This window comes from Corvus kubaryi, unplaced genomic scaffold (assembly GCF_017639235.1).
Source record: "Corvus kubaryi isolate FWS band 111438036 unplaced genomic scaffold, C.kubaryi_AGA036_p1.0 37398, whole genome shotgun sequence".
NCBI classification, from domain to species: Eukaryota; Metazoa; Chordata; class Aves; order Passeriformes; family Corvidae; genus Corvus; species Corvus kubaryi.
In genome coordinates, this window is record NW_024581137.1 from 24662304 (window position 1) to 24677113 (window position 14810).

The 14810-nt window shown below is 39.5% G+C and overlaps 1 protein-coding gene and 1 long non-coding RNA gene across 8 annotated transcripts in view; one reads left to right on the forward strand and one right to left on the reverse strand.

The window, feature by feature from the left end:
* Positions 1–14810, reverse strand: part of CREB5 (cAMP responsive element binding protein 5) — a 258000-nt gene that overhangs the window by 152950 nt on the left and 90240 nt on the right. The window lies entirely within an intron of this gene.
* Positions 5257–7797, forward strand: LOC121671586. The gene is made up of 2 exons (XR_006018549.1): positions 5257–5748; positions 7558–7797. It is a non-coding gene; the product is annotated as an uncharacterized LOC121671586 (long non-coding RNA).

A 14810-nucleotide genomic window follows, 5' to 3' on the forward strand; every position in this document is an offset into this window, starting at 1 on the left:
AATTTTTTCACCAAGATTTTGACAAGCCAGACACAAAACAAAACCAATGTGTCATTTAGGGATTTCAAGGCGAAATAGTGGTCACGGCCATGGTTAGAGAAAACATGTTAAATGAGCAGTGGTGGTGAACATGGGAGAATGAAGTGCTATACTGGCTTTGTCTCAATCTTCAGACATAGGACCTGATACTACAGCAGGCACCACATGTGTCACTCCTTGGCTCAGGCTTCATGGAAGGGAAAGAGTAAGTACATCTGAAATATGATTTGAGAGGAAGAAGTCATCTGTGGCAAACTCAACCACAGTTAAAAAGCAATTCTTTAGCAGAAATATGGTTCTTTAAAATGTGTTTTTATTTTTTTCCCAAATCTATCAGCATTTATCAGAGTCTCTATTTAATAAATTTTCTAGACTTCATCTTCCATTTTCCAAAATTTAAACTAATAAATTGAGTTTCATTCTGCTTGAGATAACATGGCTTAATTCCCATATTTTATCTCTTCTAACTTTCAGACTTATCAACCATTTAACAAGCAACAAGAACAAAACAAAAGAAAAAAAGAATATTAAAGGCACTTGAAAGAAATCCACATCCTGATTTCAGATAGAGAGAAAAGACAAACATGAATGGAGAAGAAAAGCAGAGGTGGTTTGGGGAAATCTGTCTAGGACAAGATGAAGAAATATAAGAAAATATCTATGCCCCTGTGTCAGAACTGATAAACAATTCTCTTGACCAGTGACATAGCCCAGAAAATCCTGTATCCCATGCTATTTGTGTTTCACAGAGCACATTCTGTAGAATAGACCAGAAAGAGACAGGTTTGAAAAAGAAATATTGTGGTATTTCTATTAAACCAACATGAGAAAGAAAAAAATTAATTTTTTCAGCACAAAATGATCTTCCAAGGTCACTTCCTTTTAAATGTAGATGCCAGTGCTTGGTTCTCATAAAAACAAACAGTCTTGGTAGATTTGATGGTGGATTGCTCCCCAAAAACGATGTAGTATGTAACAGAGAAGTTTTAGCTACGCTGAAACCAATTAAAATTTTGCCAGTAGCTTCACTGGGACTAAGTACCAGTTGAAGAAGGTGACTTCTAAATCATATCAAAACAGTGAGGCATTTATTAGATCTACATTAGTTATTCTCCAAACTCTCAATATGAGTTTTGACATATCCATTCATTTTAAAGGAAGTTTTAACTTCTGTCCTGGCTATTTTTTTTTTTTTTAATTTATTAGTGCATTACTATGTGAATGCCACACATATGGGACTTTGTTCTTTAAGACTTCCAAAGCTGAGAGGTGGAAGCCTTTTACCATGTGTTAGCTAGCAAGTTATTCCTCTCTCCTTCGCTCCCCAAAGGCCTAATGATTCTCCCAGTCAACTCCCCTCCAGCCAAGGAGGTTGGACATGGGTCCCTCAGCAGTCTGCCAGTGCCAGCGTGTCAGCCAGACCCATCCCTCCCTGCCCAGAGGGCCAGGCTGGGCTCAGCTGCAGCTGTGATCCAGCCATCCCTGCACCGGGGCAAGGACTATTTACCAGCTTTTATTTTTTTCCTTTTTATTTAAAAGAGCAGATGTTAAAGCAGGGTCCCCATCCCTTCTAGACAGCCATCTCCTGTGGGTGGAAAGCTTCTTAACTGGGATAGGCAGCAGCAAGAACAAAAAAGCAAGCACACCATTCCAATGTGAGCTACCTCTCACAACCATCGAGGCATTAGCCAGGATGCCAGCAATGAGCCAAAGGCTTTGACAGTAGCTAACATCATCTACACTTCCCTCTCCCCACAATTGCATCTTACCACTATAAAATGCAAAGCAAATACATACACACATTTGTAACACAAGCAAAAATCACCATTATTTTCTTAATGTGTAAGTAATTTCTGGTGAAAAGAGACATGCAGGCAGCAGCCCTTTTCCTGGGCACAGCTCATGTAGTGGAGGTGGCTGCTACCATCAAGAAAGTGAACCCAGAAACTTCACTGGAAGGTCCACACCAAACCTGTAGAGTGACATCATGAAATCTCAGAGTTAGGTCAAACAGCTCAATATATTTTTCTCTATCATTCATATATAATAGTTCACTTGGTTCTGCCACTTGAGAAAAAGATGTGAAAAACTACACATGTAGAGCTGGAAAGTAACCACAGTACCAAGACAGATGTTGAGAAAAGAGGTAATTGACCAAGACGATATGAGACCCTTTCTGGACTTCCATTATTATCACTTCAGTTCGAATGTTAGTATTATTACTGAGAGCATCACTGCATTTTTTTCTTCAAATACTGGCTCTGGAAGGCTTTGATGCTCCATTTAAAAAGAAAACTTGCATTACTAGCCCTCATGGACACAGAGAAAACCTTAAAAACATGACTTGAAAGCATGTCTCAACATACCCCCACAGGATGAAAAACCAGATGTCAAGCAAAAGGAACACCTACTTTATTATCAATTTTATTAATGTCTGTGCCTTACTCTTGATTAGAGCCAAAAAAGATTAAAAAGAAGTAAACATTTTTTTTTGCTCTTCTTATAGACTTGTTGGCTCATGTTTTCAAGATTTATCTCCAGCTGTAAGAATTTGAAGTGTCTTGAAAATGGGCGATAAACATCTCCTAGAGTTGCAGAAATGTAGAAGCTGGTGCTTCATTAAATGAACCAAACCCCAAATTGCAAGATGTGTGAGGAAATCACTCGTGGGCAATGCCGTGACGAGGAGTACCCTACTTTGGGCACATAGCTCTGGTGTCTTTCTAGAGCCCCTATATTCTTTTTCTTTTTTTTTTGAGATCTTGCATATGAAAAATGTACTAGCTATTCCAATATTGCTCTCTTTATTGGTAAATCAAGGAACAGCAACAGGCTTAATTGTAAAGAAGAAAATGCATGTTTTGTAATGCAGTTTGCAGCAGTTATTTTTCTTCCTGAAAATAATGGCATGGGTGAAAGTTTCTAAAGTCTGTTTGATTCTTGGATATATCAAGAAACATCCCTTCGCAGCGTCCCTGTAAAGCAGACAGAATATCTGCAGCGAAGCTGGGTTCGGACCCAGAGTGTTTAAATGACCAGGCAACACGCCCAGCCATTCAAGCTGCCAGGAGTGAAGGGGAACTGCAGTATGGCAGCCGGTATTTATAAGCTCCTCATCCCCTGTGCCACAGCTCCGTCTAAGCACAAGCTCCTCTCACACACTCATGCTGGTTTACTATTTCTGTTGTGTACAGAAATAGACAATGGACTACATTCAATCCTATTGTTTTGCGGTGGGTTTTTTTTTTTCTGTGGGCTGACTTAGATTGATTTTGTTGCACTATTGGCAATTTTACTTATCCAAATATTAAGAGAGAGTGAGAACCTAAATGTTTGATAGCAGTGCTCATTAAAACACTAGCAATGTTAGGAATTAGTGTGTTCTCTCCCTCCTTATAATGATCCAATATCCAAGACTCTGACAAAGAACAAGCACATGGGAGGATCTGGCTCATGCCTTCCTTTTCAGCAAATGCATCCTTGGGAATAATTTAAATATCATATTTCAGCCTTGTTTTACACACAGAATGGAGTGGAAAGTAACTGCTGGGTTTGTATAAAAGGCAGGGGGTATGGTGGGAGAATAATTCTGCTAATCCTTCATTTCAGTCAAGCTGAAGTTCCCTATATCTGTGAGCCCAGAAAGAACTATTGCCTGCTTTCCACACCAAATGACCTGACTCTCTGGGATATCTTTGAGTGACATTTCTTTCAGCAGCTTTCTGACATTGCCTTTTGGCAAGTTGTCCTAGCTGAGTGCTAGTGCATTATAAGCTTTGCATAGCGACATGCAAGTTTTTAAAAAGGAGAAGAAGGCTTCCTTCTTTCCTGGATGCCGGAGCTCAGTCTCTGATTTTATATGGAGGGAGTGGTGATAGGGTGGAGGGTGAGAACCAGTAAATGCTTATGGCTGTGAAACATTTGGAAATGCTTGAGCACAAGCACTTTTCCATTCTTACCCCCTTTGCTGCTTTCTCCCAGCACAGAGGAGTGGTGGATGAACGGCAGAGATAACTCCTGAAGTTCCCATTTAGTGAAGACAAAGGGACAGTTCCAAGGAAAGCCCAAAGAAAACATCTTCCTCAGCTTTTTTCCCTTCCTTTCCTTTCACCTTTCTTAACTCAGTCATCAGTCCATACTATGAAAGAGTCTGGACTCATAGTTTTTTCCTCTTTCCAATACATATCTGTTACTTACTGCTGGTCTGAAGTGAGTGTGTCAGACCCCTGTACCTCATGCGCACAGGCTCTGCTCCCAGACACTTCAAACTCTGCCTCCCTACCATCTTTCCTAAGGGATATAAAGAGACACTTCCCTGCTGGGTGGCAATGAAGTAAATTAGCCAGATCTGGTTCTTGGTCTGGGGTAGACAAACTCACATCTTCCCATCATGTAAAGGGAGTGAAGTGCGATCAAATTCCCTGCTGCAGAAGTGGTTCAGTAATTTCTACCTGGAATGTATTTGAAAAAGACAGGACAGGCCTTGCTTTAATGTCTTATTGGAAATTCAAAGTCTGTACCAGTGCAGCATATTCCCCCTCTTCCAGTCTAAGGTGCACAGTCAGCACCGAGATTTGCTCCAAGCCTCAGTGGGGAACTTGAATCCCCTGACCTACTGGCCTGGAGAAGAGAGTGTAACCAAGTCCCTCTGACAATAAACACAGAAACTATTAATAAGATTAACTCTCTGGTACCAACAATCTCAGCATCTGTTTTAGACATAAAGAGGAAGGCTGGTGAAAAGAATATAGTGGCAACAAAGGGTTAAATGAATGTGAACTGGGCAGGATCCTGCTACTTGAATCTTTTCCATTGTTTGCTGATGAGGTGCAGGCACTTGGCTGTGTACCGAGAAAAGGCTTTAAGGGGACCCAGAATCTGGGAATACATTGCTTCTAAATGGCTAAAGCTGATCTTTAAAGATAGTGTTCCTGCCCACTTTATTTTTTAATACTTCAAGGCATCCATATTTCATGTAATCTCAATTTTAATGTCAGAAAACTTGATTACAGAACCTCTAAAAGTGAATCTGCAGAAGAGGACAGTGCAGTCTCCTTGTTTTAGTAACACTGACGAAAGCAGGGGAGGGAGCGCCTGGCAGCCAGCAGTCTAGAGGCTGGCATGGCAAATAGATACTAAAGAAGGTTATAAAACTGGTGTAAATGCTGCATAGAATGCTACCTATCCATTGCTGGACATTTTGAAAGGGGGCTTGCTAGAGGAGGATTAGGACAGTGGAGTGCTTGCTCCTATTCCCAGAAGCAGCCGCCGAATCTACCACATTTAACAGTAGAAGTTGTGAAGGGCACAGAATTAAAGCTGGTAACCCAAAGGGAATGTATTCTCCTTCTGAGATTTCTGCACTTTACTAGAGGGACAGTGTTAAAATAGAAGAGGTGACTGCAAACGCACTCTGACAGCCAGCACGCCTGAAAGGTCAGATTAGATTGAGCACTTAGTCTTTATCCATTAGTAGAAGCTAGTAAATCAGAGACTAGCTGATTTAGAAATAGCTGTGTCTTTGTAACATTACCATGTCTTAAACCAGACAGAAAGGGCTCCAGGAAACCTGAGGGCTCTAGATAATACTCTAGATAATGTGAGAGCTGCTTCTCCATGACCTATTTGATAACCTTCCTCACATAAGGATGTTTACAGGCTGGGTGGCAACTAAGATGTTTAGCTGTGCTGAGATGACAACTTTATGAGGTAAGAAAAATAGCACAGTGTTTTATTGTTGTTGTCATCGGATGTGGGAGCAGCTTTGAAAGGTTGCTGCAGCATTCTGTCAATAGGACTTTTTGGAAATAATGATTTTTCTGGCTAGGCCGTAGGCTGCATTAATTGTTTGGAAGGTGTAATTCTTCATCTGCTGCTAATATCTTGCTAGAAAAAAACCAAAATACTTGGTCGTTCTTGGAAAAATCTGTTCTAAGAGCCTAGAAGCGCACCAGGTGGAAGTCATTTTAGAAAGCTTTTTACTTTGAAGGGCTGGTGGATAGTCCAGTGTTTGTGTTTGGTGTGTCCCGGCTCACAGAAGCTGTATATTTTCAGGGTACAGCATACTGGATTTCCTCTCCTACTCTTTTAGCTTGCTGCTCTCATACCCAAATGAGAAGCTCACATTTGCTGGCATGAGAGCACATGCCATGCTTTTCTACGGTCTCTAATCACCTTTCCAGTTACCCTGTCCATTGAAGGCAATGCAGAAACTCCTGGAATTCAGCAGGCTCTTCCCATTGGGAGGAAGCAAAAGGAGTTCTTTTGCATGTATGGGAAACCTTAATTCTCCTCTTTTCTAAAATGCTTTGTCTCATTTAAAGAGTCTGCATGGATATGCCTCCAACGTTTGTTGTCATAGCGTCACTTTTATCTGTTGCGTGTCCAACTCGCCCCATGGAAGAGAGGGGTTAGGGAAGTGCATTGAATTCACGCACATCTTGTTTACAGGCAGTATTCACATTGGCAGTGCTTCATAACTTTCATTAATGGAAAGAAAATAGGATGGAAAGCTTCCTCAGAGTCTCTCTGCCACTAAGACTGTTTGCATAGCCCAGTCTAGGGAAAACATGGAAAACACACACACAAAGGATGATGAATGAATGGATACCTTCTAAAGAGATAGAAGAAAGCCTGTAATAGAGAGATGGAAGACAAGAGAGAGGATTTCAGGCTTGTACTTCTCTTGAAATAACACTCTGTTTTGAGTATTTTGCAAATAATGGAGTCTGGTTTAGAGCCTTTGAGGGCTACTATAATAGAATTAATTAATTGGAATGAGAAAAGGAAAAATAACCAAAGCACAATACTTTTTCAGAAGAAAAATCAGTCCTTACAGGATTTTTGAATGTCAGATTTAAGAGGATGTTTTTTTCACTGAATTAATGAAAAAGTTCAAATTTTAATTGAAAAAGAAGAAAGAGAAAGAAAACAAAAGCCTTCCTACACTTCAATATGTTGAACACCTTTGAAGCAGATCTTAATGTTTATTAGTTTTGCCTTATCTTGATTTTGAAAAGTTAAAGGAAATTACTTTTAGTTATACTTTTTGTGTGTATTAGCACTTGTTGCTTTTAATAAATATGTCTGATAATTAACTTCCATTTCAATTTATTTTCTGCAAAACACAGAATCATAGAATAATTTGCACTGAAAGGGTTCTTTAAAGATTATCTTGTCCAACCCTTCTGCCATAGGTGGGGACTAGATTAATATGATGCCTGGAGAAAGTCTAGTATAAGCATTCTCATTTTTCTCACTCTGTTTAAAGAATCTTCAGCAGTTTATTTTAGCTTCCAGGAAATTAATAGCACATTATTTTAGACATGATTACATAATACCCTAATTCTTCTCTATTTCTGTGGCAAAGAGCTATACACTGAGTAAAATTCCTGATGTTTAATTACATCAAATGTTCAAGACCTATCAGAGGAACCTATTTACCTTCTGCTCCTGTAATACCTAAATTCATTTTAACATTCCTGTAAGTGAGAGAGTATTCCTTTTCATATTTTATAGTTGGTGAACTGAATCTGAGAGAGACCAAGAAATTTGCCAAAAGAAATCAGCGGTGAACAAGAAACCAAAGTGAACTTCGCTAGGCCCAGACTAGCACTTTGATAACTTCTGCCACTGCTTTCTGTCCAACATCCACTTGATGGGATCTATTCTTTGATGAATCTTCTGTTGTTATTATAATCAAAACTCAAATGTTTTCCCCATTTACAGTTTCTGTTCTGTAAAGATCTTCACAAAGTCTTCTGGGTTATTTTCATTTTTGAGTGACAGGGCAGCAGTAGAAGCAGCAGCCATTTAACCTTCCCAGAACATATCCCTCTTTTACTAGTTCCATGCAAGCATCTTGGTTTACCCTGCCAAACCCAGTACATAACAAAACTGAGTGTGCTCCTTCCCACTCCACCCATTCTGGTCCGTGCATAGTAGGACAGTCTCTGTGCATTGGTGGAGGTGCAGATTTTCTTCCCGTCCCAGCACTTCTGTGAATTGGCAATGGCAGCCCCCGTTTCCCACACATACACCTTGAAACAGCTTGCATTCCATGAGCAATACATCACCCACTGCTTGGAAATGGTGATACAAGGAAGATTTCTTCACAGAAAACAAGTAGTTTGCTACCTATTTAACTAAGATTTTAAAGAAAAAGGAAAAAAAAAGGAAGATAAAAAATCCGCACAGGTCTTTCCTCTCTACTTGTCTGCTTCTGAAAAGTAAGCAAGACAACAGATCTTCAAGGTGCTCAGCTCAGGGAGAGAAGGACAGCTTCTGTGGCCCATGGGAAGAACAGCAGCCACAAAAGAGTCTGGATGATACATAACCTTAGCTTTCAATCTGGCCAAATTGAGAGCCCCATGCCTGAATGTCCTCTCTGCCAGATCAGCCCCAAAAGCTTATGGGAAAAGGGGGGACATAGACAGGAGAGCAGCCTGCTCCACACAAGGAGCAGTGAAAGCTGTTGTACACAGGCACATCAGGACAGCTGCTGAAGGAAAGGAACTATATCCACCCTGGATAGCAATCATGCTCCAGAGCCAGGAAGCTGAGCTTGGTTGCTGATAGCCAGGTGGCTCTGTGCCAGAAAGCAGAATGGCACGAGATTTGCACTTCAGTGTCTTGGAGACCCTAGGAAAGAGGTGGGGCTGTAGGAACTTCTTTCTTGAGGACAGAATGTAACACATAGGCAAGAAGTGTAGGCCTGATCTCTTTCCCAAACACCAAGAAGATCTCTTAAAGTCCAGAAAACTCGTTGTTACAGAGCAAAAATGAGGAAACTGATGCCACTGAATGATTCTGCTGCTAGGAAAGCCAGTCACTTTTCTTCCATTTGTATGTAAACCGCATCACTTTCCTGAAGTTAGATGCAGGACACAGGCACATTTAGCACTGTCCACCTCTAGCTTAGTCTCCTGGAGGCTTCAGGACTTTCATTCAGACTCTTTGTTTAGCAAATAGGAAAACTGAACACATAGTCTGCACCAGCTGAACCTCTATTTGCTCCACATATAAGGCCTATCTAATGTCAGCAAGCAAGAAGTATTTGCAAATGAAAAGCTGCACAGACATCTATGGGTTTTTAAGAAAGTGGACAGCAAATAAAATACCTGTTTTTTTAATCCTCTCGTGCTCATGCTCTTATTGTGCCAAGTATTTTAAATGTCAGCTCCTCGAGATTATCTCAGAGCTGTATGACCAATTCCCAAACTGTGTGCATCAATGGGACTATCAGTGGTTCCACACCACATCCAAACTCATCCCAAAACTCTGCAAATAAAAAAAAGTCTGTGGGTTTAGGATTGCTTTTTAAACCAAACTTTTATTTTAAAAGATAAGACAATAGCTATTGTCATGCTAAAATCTGAAGACAAAATTACTATATATATGGTAGTTTTTAAATATATCAGCCATTTATATTTCTTTATGAGGGAAAAAAATTTGGCTTTAGTTGCAATCATTCTTAATTCATTCTTTATTGCTGCTCTGGTTCTGTGTTATTTGAGCTGGTTAACTGTTAAAAGCGTTTCAAATGTTCACATGGTCTGCATTAGGTTACAGAATAAAAGTAAGTACAGCCCACCAAATGTAACTTTCTGAAATGTAAACCACATGAATTTGATTTCTTTGTGGTACAACTTTAATTGGGTTCAGAGGTCTTTTGGTCTTACCTGTCTATCTGCTCTCTGATGGCCCGACCTGATAAAGCTAATACAAAGAATCTGCAAACGCGATCCAAACTGATTACCCTCAGTTACAGTACATGGCTTTATACTTGACAGTAACAGCCCTTCACCCTGGTTCATTATTAGGCTGCAAGTTTGAACCCTGGAGCCACCACTGAACTGGGAGTAGAAGTGTCACAACTTATAGTAAAAGATTGTGTCCCCTTGCAACTCTGCAAAACAAGAGGAGCGGAGGGAACAAGAGCATGTAGGTGCAACTCTAAGCGATCACATCTCCTGGAAAACTGCATGAGCATGCAAACATATGTATGCCTCACACTGTCACAGCAAATGTTACAGCAAAGAATGCATCCAACACACGCTACATAGAAGAGAAGCAACTGCAAACAGAAATTCCAACAAAGCCTGAAATCTTCAGATAATGGTCTTAAGCTGATTTGGAATTGTTGATTTTTTTCTTTTGACAATAGACTGCTTTGCCTTAATGACTCCTCATTCACTCATCGACGCTCCTCTCTGTTGCACTGTGTTCTGCCATATGCCTTACTCGAGTGAAACAACAGTACTGCCACTTCCCACCCAGAAAAGCACATCATATCCCAACAAGAAGAAAGGCACTGTACAATAGGTACACTCGCCTCATATCCTGTGGCCCGACTTGTAAACAAAGACCTGTATTGGCCTGTCGGAGCAGATCTGGAATTAAGCAGACAGCTCAGGAGAAATGTAGGTAGAAAAGGATCAGTGTGCTGAAATATTAAAAGTCCCTTTGCCTGGGTAGCTGGTTTTCTTGGTTTTGCAATGCACAGCCTTGATTTTGAAAAAGTAACATGAAAAAGATTCACAGTGCTCATAGCTCTTGGAAGAAGACACCAAATAAAGGAACACTCAACAGACCCAGTAATAAAATAACATAACACAATATTGAATGTTACTCAACTGAAACTTCCACTGTAGTTCATAACTTTCATTCAAGTAAATAAATCAGTAACAAGTAAAAACATTACAAGTCATCCTCTAGTTCAGGCAAATTACATTCTATTTTCTCTACTAGAAAACACACACGCACATACAAAAAACCTTTCAAAACCAATGTAGCAAATTTTTTTAGGATATATTTTACATCCCATTCCCCAAAGCTGTTTTTGTCTTTGTCATTTTTCTACAGTTCTGTTACTGAGCACTGTTCTGTACCAGTAGAACTGTTCTCCCAAGTAATTTCCACCAGTGAATGTACGAGCAATAACAAATGAGGTCCCTTAATTATTTCCAGGTTTTTCCAATAAGAAGTGTTGGCAATGCAGCTCTTAGCTCTCTGTCCATCATACAAATAACAAGGCAAGGCCTGTAAACATGGCAGGGGCGTGTCTACTTTCCTGTTCGTCTAATGGGCAAGCAGGAGGAGTAAGAAGGAAATGTATACCTCAGTAGTGGGGTTTTATTGTCAACATAGAATCGTTTTTTTTGGCTTGGAGTCATTTACACTGTCTTCAAGGACACAGCTTACAGCTTCCCAAGTTGGTCATAAGGAAAATTGAACATTTCCAAGGATGCTTCTTCCAAAACAAAAACTGATTTTTTTTTCCCTTGAGGTTTGAAATATGGGATAGGCTCACCGTATTTTAAACGGTTGCTAAAAGCAATATTTGATAATGCAGACCTGACACCTTTTGATTGCAGATTGTGCTTTTGTTCTCTTTTCTTCTCAACCCCTCTTTTCTTTCACATACAGGTTTTTGCTTCTCTCTGCATTTATGGGTTCTGCTTGTGTCCAGTATTGTTTCTAGCATTTGCTTTATAGGACTTAGGGTCCCACAAGCCTTGATGTTGCATTAACGTGCAACAAAAAAGTTCCATGCTACCAGGCTGTGTACAGAAAAAGATCAGACTGGAAGGGACCCCAGCTTTCCCCACAGAGAAATACAGTTTCACTTGATGGCTTCTGGAATGAACTTTGCCTATTATGTTTTGTATAGATTTTGAATAAATCCTCTGAGTCACAGATTTCTTATTGGAACAATAGAACAATATAGAGGCCAGAGGAAAATTTGGAAGAAAGTATGGATTTTCTTTCCTGTCATGGAGCCCAGAATCCATATCTTTCTCCACATCCATTTAGTATGGCACAACGGAAACTCACTGACTGTTTTCTTTCAACTTCCTTTGCTACTTCACAGTAGAAATATTATTCTGCTTCCTATTTTAATTCCCTACGGATCAGAAAAATTCAACAACACTCTGCGTCTCTTTCCTCTGTGATCCTGGAACAGACTGCAGAGAAAGAAGAGACTAAAACAGAATAAGAAGGAAATTAATTATAAAGAGGTTAAGTTTTCCACACAACTCTTCCATTTGGTGTATGTATTGATAGGCTCCAGTTGGCATCTACAGATTACATATCGTCAGTCTGGATTTGGTATAACCTGTGCCATATAATCTCAGACAAAACACTTGAAACAAGCACAAATTGAGTAAAATAATATGAAATCAGTTCAAATTTGGTCTCCTTTGGTTATCAGCTACAGTTCACATCTTCAAATGTTGTAGTTGTATTTCAACCAGACTCAGTCATCCACAACAGACTGTTGAGCTTAACAGACCTTCTTGTTTGAGTATTTTAAAACTACTGCTGCCTTTTGCCCACTTTCATTATGTTAATTTACATCTGCTGCCCAAAAAAGCTACATCGACAACTCACAACAACAATGATGAATTAATGAAGTCCAGCATGCCCAAAGAGAGATTCCTTCAGGCACGTTAAGTCAGCAGTTCATCTCTCCCGGGACAGTTGCTAATAACAGCTCAAAACCACTTGCTGACAATACAAGCTTTAGCCCTGAGTATGTCAGAAAAGCTTTCTGCATGAAGCTCTGCCCAGAAGCTCCAGGAGACCATCACCATTCAGATCTGTGCATCTCTTGCGCATCTTCCTATGGCATACCTGGGACAACCCTACTGAATGTTACAAGCCAGGGACATATGGCATGAGCAACCACCTGCCAGAAAAGGAAGCCAGATATTCCACTGTTGCCAGCACTTCCTTCCAAAGTGCTTAAAGGATCAGAGGCCCATCAAGCAGCACCTTGTGGCTGAAGTGCTGGCTGGTCACTCTCCAGACACCTAAGGCAACAGCCTGTCTGAGATATGATGAGCAACATGTGTTACACAAGGACTGATATAAAGGGGGGAGCTTTGATGTTGTGCTAAGTGTCCAGCTTCAGGTGTGAAAGGGGATACTCACAGCAGTGTGAGCAGCAAGCCCAACCAGCTGAGACTTAATCAACCTGGAAACCCAATTCATTACTCCAAGAAATTTCTCATTATGTTCTCTATTTGTATTCTTTTTAGATCATTTTACTATCAAAGGTGCAATCATCCTGTCTTTGCCTGGGAAATCACAGACATTTCTATAATGGGGAGAAAAAAGAGGAAAAACAAAAGAAGTTTAAAGACATCCAAGCCCCACATAAAAATACTTAATTCTGAGAATGCTGAGAAGAACAACAGAACTCTATAAAAACACTGAATGGCTTTCAAGGAAAACTGTGAATTCCTCAATGTATACAACGATACCAAAAATGTCAGTTTGGACTTGAATCCACATCAAAGATCTTTAGGTCAAAACCACTATGAACTGAACAAATGGTTCAGAACAACTGCTCTGCTAAGAAGTTAGAATTACCATATCTGACTTCTAACCAGGTTTAGAAAATTTTAAGTTGCTTGAAGAAAACTTAAAAGATCAAAAGTTATTGTTTCCGTTAAAGAAATAATGTGACTAGGAAGGAGCACTACAAGTATTTCTGTATAGGATCATTTGATGCTAACCATGCTTTCTTTTTTCTTTTTTTAAATCTCACCAAAACAGAGCAAGAGATGGGGGGACAGAAAAGTATAAAGAAGTAAAAAGTACAAGCAAGAAACATTAGAAAATTAAGAACAAGCGCAGATTTTTCTTGTATCACACATGTATATACGTACATACTGCATTTCTATCTGTAGGGTTAAAAAAGAAGAATGTTACTTTGAGCCCTTACATTTACAGCACCAGTGAGCCTGGATCTTATAGTTAAAGAACTAGATAAAAGTAACATAAAATTCAGAATTCCCCAGGAAGTACAATCAATTCTCTTAATACTGTCAAATAAGCTAGGGATTTGGATTTCACTCATTTTGAGAATTGTTCACTGCAAACATTTTATTACCTCACCAAGTTTTATGGACCCTATCAGAACAGCTGCGATTCACTTCACTTGCAGCAGAGGAAACTGGTAATAGCTCAAAGATTGCCCCCTTCATTTCATAAACCAATTAGGACCTGGATCCTACAACTAGAGTAACACAACCCCTTCTTTTACTGGCAAAATTCCACTTCATTTATGTGAGCTCAGAATAAACGTCTCTGTTGGCAGAACACAGATGCTCATAGCAGCAAATGTTTCTAAAACACACTCTCTAATTTGTTCCTTCTTCCAAGGACCACTTTTTCTGCACTCCCAATCTACCTGCAGGTTCTGTCTAGCCATCAGTTCCTTGTTCAACTCAGCAATTTTTTACTAAATGTTGCTAAGAGAATTCAAATTTATGGTTTACTACATGGAACTTTGTTAGAAGGTCTCCAAAATGACAGATTTATTTAAATTATTTTTTTCCTTCTAAATCAAGCATAATTTCATTTTTGTAAAGAATTATTTTTGGTGATGTTGTCATCTTAGATTTGTCCATGCCTTTGATTCAAATGGTTGGTGGTTTGGGTTTTTTTTTTTTTGGTTTGGTTGTTTTTCTTTTTCAAATGCATATTTGGCCTGTCCATAAGTATAAATAGAACCATATATATGGCCTAAATGGGACTATACTGTACCAACGATTTTGAAAACTCAACTCATCAATTAATAAGGAGGCCTACTTTTACAGGCGGTAAAATAAGATCCATACACTTTACACAAAGTCTGTAATTCCTGTGTTTTCCCTCAGGCGCTTTCCTCTGAATGATTGTAATTGGTTTGCAGCCAGGTACCAGCTTAAAAAAAAAGAAAAAGAAAAAGAAAAAGAAAAAGAAAAAGAAAAAGAAAAAGA